At 35.0% G+C, this 7,675-nt stretch overlaps 1 pseudogene; it reads right to left on the bottom strand.

Moving 5' to 3' along the window:
- Window positions 1–5,688: 5,688 nt before the first annotated feature.
- Window positions 5,689–7,675, bottom strand: LOC110412802 (aluminum-activated malate transporter 2-like; annotated as a pseudogene).

Raw genomic sequence — 7,675 nt, 5'->3', positions numbered from 1 at the left:
TCATTTATCCATATAATTTGTGACCTATTTATTACCTATTTATTTAATCATATTCACATGTTGTGTAGACACATTTAGCACTTGGTTAAGACCTATTTAAATCCATATAAATATTAATATTTTTATGATGATGAATATTAATTGATATTGAATTTTATTGTATATAATAAATATTATGGTTTTATACTTTTTAGTTGTAAATTTGAATTATATATTTTAATTTAATCGTGTTAATCGTATCAATTGTGTGAACATGTAATAAATCATATAAATTTTAATCGTGTTAATTGTGTCGTATCATATTAAATTTAACCTGATATATTTAAGAAACGTGTTAGTCGTGTTATGTTACACGTTTATTGAATATATCTTTATACTTGTTACGATCCTGAAATGATTAATTAATTATGTCATGTTCGTGTTTACCCATATAACTCTTAATACCTTATGTTTACATGATATGGTTAAGACACAAAAACACGAATTGCCAGATCTACATACATGTAAGATGTCACCTAAATTCAAGAGTCTAAACCAATATGTCTTTGGATGGCATAATAAAATGCTAAAGTATTTTAAAAAATTCAAATAACTCTTTATTCTTTTATTGCATTCAATAAGTCTTTATACTTTTATTTTGGAACAAATAAGTTTTTATAACTAATAGTTGACTAATTTTTATTAATCAAAATGTCACTTATCATTTTATACTCATGTGTTGATGACATGGAGAGTGAAAAGTACCATATGTCCACGTCATCATGCCACATTAACATCTATTATGACATATTAGTATGTCATATCAATGCCACATGGTATAGAATGACAAGTGGTATTTTGATTAATAATAGTTAGCCAACCTTTAATCATAAAGACTTATTTGAGTCAAAATAAAATTATAAGAATTTGATTGAATATAATAAAAAAAATAAAAATTTATTTGAATAAGATATTTTATCTTTTTTGATCTTTATACAAATATGCTACCTTTACACTCTTTTTATTGAGGTGGGGAGTGATATCTCAACAAATCTTTTCCAATTATTTGTGAGTTGTGATCAGCTCTATTGTGTGAGTTAACCACACTATTTTGGTTACCCAAGCTGTTCATAGTGGGCAACTTCCGCATTCATTCTTAGCTACCCACACATTTTAGGCCCAACACTAAACCGCCATCTCGTGTGCATCTTCTTAGCACCTGTACTCAACATTTTGTGCACATCTACTTAGGCTCAGTACTCAATTGTAGGTTATCTCTGTGCATTGTTTTCTTGTGTGATAGAATTGTTAGCTCATATATAATGAAGAGTAATCCAAGAAGGAAGTAAATTGAATTTTTAATTTTGTTTAACTAATTAAACTTTTAATTAAGATAAACAAAAGATAAGTTTCACAAATTTGTTTTTCAATCAAGATATAGCAGAAGTAATTTGATAAGCGAATCAATGGATAGACAAGCTAAAGCAAATCAAGGCTAAAGGACTTCCAAGAAGTTTCTAGATAGAAGCAATCCATAGAGTAGCATACATTCTAAATTAGAGTCCCACAGTTGCTTTGCAACATGATGCCCCTTTCGAAGCTTGGTATGGGTGGAAGCCTAAGGTAACTCACTTCAAGGTTTTTCATTACTTTGCTTATGTTCATATTCCTTCTCAAAAGAGAATTAAGCTTGATGAAAATAATGTGAAGTGCATTTTTGGGGTATAATGCTGAAACTAAAAGTTACAGATTTTGCAGCTCTTGTACCAAGAAGTTACTAATCAATCGTGGCGTCGTGTTGAATGAAAATAATGCTTTGAATTGGAATGAGGTGTAGCATCATCCAAGTTTTATGCAAGATGATAATGAGTTGGTGGACACTCCTCTTCCATCTAATGAAGAAAGCAATGGCAATATTTGCCCGTCCAATATTCCTAGAACTGATTCATCTACATCTTTGAAATCATCCACACTTAGTTCATTTTCCTCAGAGACATCACCAAGAAAATAGAAATCCATGAAGGAAATTTATGAAGTAGTGAAGAGATGTTAGACTGAAAAAGTGGAAGAACCAAGCTCATTTGAAAAAACAATGTAATGTGTAGAATGGCGCAATGCCATGGATGAAGAAATGAAGGCCTTGGAAAGAAACAAGATTTGAGAGCTAATTGAACTACTTAACAACAAAGAGGTAGTGGGAATGAAATGGATTTACAAGATTAAGTGCAAGCCAGATGGTTCAATTCACAAGTAAAAAGCAAGGTTGGTTGCTCGGGGTTACATGCAATGTGAGGGAGTAGATTTGGATGAAACCTTCGTTTTAGTTTCAAGATTAGATATTATCAAACTATTTTAGCTATAATTGCTTAACATAAGTGGAAAGTTTATCAATTTGATGTAAAGTTATTTTTTTTAAATTGTATTTTGGATGAAAAAGTTTATGTGTAGCCAACCTAAAGGTTATGAGTTGATAGGTCAAGAAAGCTAGTTGTACAAGTTGAAGAAAGCACGACCTAAAGAAAGCTTCATGGGCTTGGTGTGAAAACTTCTTCAACACTTGTGGATTTTTGTAGAAAATATTCAGAATCTAAGCAAAGAATTAATCAGTTGATAAAAAAAAAATTATATAAGGGCTATTTATAAAAGCCAACTAAACTTAAACCTATATTAGTATGCAACTAAAGTAATTATAATAGTCAACTAGACCTAAACTTGGTGTGCAAGTAAAGTAAATAGCAAATAAGGAAGTATTCTAACCCTAGACTTCTTTGGAGAACAAGCAAAGTAAAAAGAAAATAAGAAAATATTCTCCTCAAGATATTCTTGGAATTAATAATTACAGCTTATGTTGACAACAATGCCGTTAGTCACTTTCTCACTTAGGCAAAACTTACAACCAAATAGGAAAGATGGCAATAGTTTTTAGCTGAGTTTGATATCTCCTTTGAGCACAAAGCAGAAAAGGCGAACCGTGTGCAAACGCCCTTAGTAGGAAGGCTAAATTTATAGCTCCTAAGGTGATCACGCTAATGATAGCCAACAAAGTGACCATAGATATCCGTAATCTTATTGAAGAAAACTTGCATCAAGATCTCTAAGCAATCGCGATTATGAAGTTGGTTGAGAGTAGAAAATTGAAATATTTTTGGGTGGAAAATAGACTCCTATTAATGAAAAGACCATGCATATTTGTTCAAAGAGTGGGAGAGTTGAGGCAGAAGTTGATACAGGAATGTCATGACACTCATGGGCAAGACATTCGGGCTGGCAACGGACCGTTGCACTACTGAAACAGGGTAACTATTGGCCTCATATGCTGCAGAATGTGATGGATTATACCAAGACGTGGCTCATTTGCCAACAAACAAAGTGAACAAACAAAGACTAACTGGAATGCTTGAGCCTCTACCAATACTAACCAAACCATGGAAAAGTATTTATCTAAACTTTATAGTAAGACTTCCCAAAATAAAAGATATGACAACGATCTTGGTAGTGGTGGACTGTTTCTCGAAGTATGCAACGTTCATTTAAGTGCAGAAGTTTGGTTCCACAAAAGAAATGGCTTGTATGATTTTTAAACATGTGATAAAATATTAAGGTGTTTCTAAGAGCATTATTAGTGATAGGGAACCAAGGTTTACCAATTTCTTCATAAGGAGCTTTTCAAGCTATTGGGGTTAGAACTTAACATCTCTTCTAGTTATCACATGCAAACAGATGGCCAGACAAAACACTTCAATGGGTTGCTAGAAGAATATCTGTGACACTTTGTACAAGTAAACTAGAAGAATTGACTAAACCTGCTAGATGTGGTTCAACTATGTTTCAATTCGGAAAAAAGCTCAGCCACTTGTAAAACCCGTATTGAAGTCATCAGCGGACAATAGCCTAGACTCTCCAATTCCTCAATGGAATCAGATAATGAGAAAAGTCCTTGAGCATTCAACTTTGCTAAAAAATGGAGGCAAAACACTGAAATCGCTTGAGCCAATTTAGAGAAAGCCTTTAGCTGCATGAATAAGTGGGAAGGTAAAGGTCGAAGGGAACAACACTTTAAGGTTGGAAACCTAGTGCTAGCGAAGTTGGTACTTGAACAACTTCGATTTTTAAGGAAAAGAGATTGAAAACTAGTACGAAAATATGAAGGTCCATTAATGATTATGTCTAAAGTGAGGAACACTTCTTACAGGATTGATTTGCTCAAGTAGATGAAGGTACACCCAATGTTTCACGTCAGTAACCTGAAACCGTTCCATGCAGATCCAACAGATGCCAACAAAAATCAAGCCACCAAAGCCACCATTAGCACTAAGCCACTATTACAGCGCAGAGTAGAGGAGATTATAGCAGGGAGGATGATGATAATCAACCGATGACTAACATAGGAGTATCTAGTGTAGTGGGAAGCTTTAAGGCCAAATGAAATCACTTGGGAGAAAGAAGTTGATCTTCATGCCTTCAAGCAGCAGATTGAAGAATTCCAAGCCAACAAGTCAATGGGGACGTCAATGGATTGAGTGAGGGAGGATGTCATGAGCCAACCTTATATAGGGCCATGACAAGGTAGAATTTGCTAGAAGTTTAAGTCTTTTGTACTTTCAGGGGAAATACTCCGATTTCAAACATTGTAATGGCACTTAGTGAAATTTGTAGAAATTCTTGTTAAGTCTTTAGGGGGAAGACCCTTGAGCAAAGGGATGTCCATATCTCAAGCTTTGTAATGGTTATTAGTGAAATACTTGTAAAATCTCAAAAACTCTTTACAGGGGGTGAGTAGTTGGTGAATTGTTGAGGTACCTCACTAGTAAAAGTACTTTTGTAACGAATTATCTAGGGCTGCCCCTATGGCCTAATGATGGTGTGTCTTGGTCCCTCTATGTTCATTTTCATATTAATAAAATATTTTTCTTTTTGTGGCTTAGTGGTTGGGTTTATGTCATTCGGTATACCCTACGATTTCGATATGCATTGTCTTAATTTAATTTGTTGCTATTGTTGATATTTGATCATATATAAATGAGTTATTGGCTAGTTTGCATGGAAATATCCAATTAAGCGCCACACGGACTATCACATACTTAAATGAAAGAGCGTAGTTCGTAACACTAGGCATCACTTCATCAGGTAGCTTGTAAAAAGAGAGCATTAAGGTGGTTTATTGCAGCACATGTGTACAAGTGGTTGACATCTTCACTAAACCACTTCCACTAGAGAAGCTTATTTGTTTAACAAAGATGTTGAGTGTCCTGAATTTCTACATTAAGGGGGAGTTTGTTGGAAATTAATGTAGAAATATGATTTACTAATCTTTGATTGAGTCAATAAGTTGTTAACTTGTTCCTACTCTCGTGGTTCAAGTTGAGAGATAATTGCTATAGTTTAGGGATAGCTTTTGTTAATGGAGCAAGGGTCCTCTATTATAGTAAAGCTGTTATCTTTTTGTTGTATAATTGCCTTTCTTGGATGAAAAAAGTGCATTAGTTCACCTCATTTTTTTTATTCAGTTAGTGCTTTATTTTCTACATACTTTGTGTTTGATAAAATTCTTGTGAGAACTTTCTTAATTGCAGTTGGTAATCAAATATTGTCAATAATAATGTCATTAACCTCATTATTGATACAAAAACCTTTATACTAGTGTTGTAGATAACTCTTTGTAATGCAAACGCTGGGATAGTTTATCACAGTTTGCGTAATTCTCTTCTAATTAAATTCTATGAAAATATTCTAAATTATTCAGCAATAGTAATAGTATGATGTGATGCATCAATAATATTAGGAGCTGGCTGGACTACTCCGCGGTGGAATGTAGCATCAGTGCGCTTGAAGGATGCCTCTTTGGCTAATTCATAGACTGCTTCTGCAATTTTCTCGGCGCATTCAACAATCTCCAGCAGAAGGGAAGCAACTGAAGCTGCTGGTAATATCTGTAGTAGTTCTGCTTCTTCCCAGAGGGTTGTTTCGAGTAAGGTTTTGACCTCTTCGGCAGCTGTCTTTGAGCTTGCAATGTGCAGATCAGCTGATCTTGTTCGAGTCATTTTTCTAATTGTGGATGCTAATTCCTTTAAAGCTTTACTAGATTCGAGGCTAATCTTTGTACTTGACTCTTGAATTTTGCTTCGGATTTCTATTGGACTCTGATTAAATATCAACATATATAATAAGTTCATACATTGGTTAAGAGAATGATATATTTGAGCCCATTATACTCACATTTATGTGTATTAGTTATTGGTTTTTAAAGCTTTGAAGAAACAAATACTTTTTTTTGAATGAGTCATATAGTCATGTTTGAACCTGGATCTCAGAGTTGAGGTAGCTGTTAAGAGCTTGAACTTTGTAGGCACATTCCCGAGTTAGATTTCCAATTTTGAGGTAATTTTTCCATGGATGACGGAACCTAAATCGGCCATGACCCGGTTCCCACCTTGCTAAATTAGCCTGCAGAATATGAAATTCTAATTGAATTACCTGATCAAATTCAAATGATTAATCCTAAATCTCTAGAAGAGAGTTATGTAGCTAATAGTAATTAATTAAATCACCCACCATTGTTTCTTCACTGCTTTTAGAAGTCAGAACACTTTTATATGCTTGGAGAAATGGTTTACAATCATTGGTCTGCATCCCCTCATCAGATACCTTAAAATATTCATCTCCAAAACCTGCATATGTTAACCTTTCCAAGATAAACAGGAATTGCATGGCAAACTAGGGGATCGGGTTTAATTTTAGACAACGATTTTATATTAATTAATTTTGGACGCACGTGTACCTTCCAAATAATTTCCAAGCTTTTCCATGTTGTTAGCCACCAAGTTGTGGAGATCCTCCCCAATCCAAACCGGGTAAATGCAAACACAAACAAAGATGGAAATACAGCTCCCAATAATAATTGTCGTTAGCCTTTCATGGGTTTAGGCCAGTACTTGATCATCTCTGTAACCCGAAACCGATACTAAGCAGAATGTCAAGATGAATATTGTCATCCCGTAGTCGAACCTTGCCTTCAATTTTGGAATGAATTTCATGAATGTTACAATTGATGCTGCACAAGATCCCAGGTTGAAATTAGTAATATTCGTCAGTTGGATTTGGATAGACGGAAAACAATTATCATTTTACTTTTGGCAAGTAATATTTTTAATACCCGTTATGAAGACAAAGGTTGAAATTAAGATCGGTTCTTCCGTCCTCCCAGAAAGAGTTGCTAAGCGATGAGCTCCAATGGCCAGGGCACCTGCTGTTAAAGTCGCCAACATCCTGTTTAAACCTTTTCCAAGTGTTGCTCCTGCAAAAGTGCACAGAAATGTTTGAACATTGTTTTTTCTTTCTAGAACCTTTACTAGAGTAAATTATCCTGTACTTAAAACAACTTGTGCCAGCCGGTAATCCTACCTACAGAGAATTCAAGCACAAGCACAACAGTTAGAACCGCCCACATTGCATTGTCTCCAAAACCATCATAGACTGGCTGAAAGTAATAGAACACTGAAACCAAAGTGAGAGCTAGTCCCATTTTCAGGGAATGATAGACCCTTCTCGGATCTTCTTGTCCTACTTGCTTTGTCTTCCTAGCAATCACCGTTACCCTGGCATTGAACTTGTTAGGCAAGGCCTTGAGCCACTGGCACCCCCGACTTAAGCCTCCAGAACTAGCAGTCTCCTGCTGAGCTGGGGATGTGGCATCCAT

The sequence above is a fragment of the Theobroma umbraticum genome, unplaced genomic scaffold (assembly GCF_002168275.2).
Source record: "Theobroma umbraticum cultivar Fairchild unplaced genomic scaffold, ASM216827v3 scaffold_95.0, whole genome shotgun sequence".
NCBI lineage: Eukaryota > Viridiplantae > Streptophyta > Magnoliopsida > Malvales > Malvaceae > Theobroma > Theobroma umbraticum.
The sequence above is the reverse complement of the archived record's forward strand: the minus strand, read 5'-3'. Positions and strand labels throughout refer to the sequence as shown.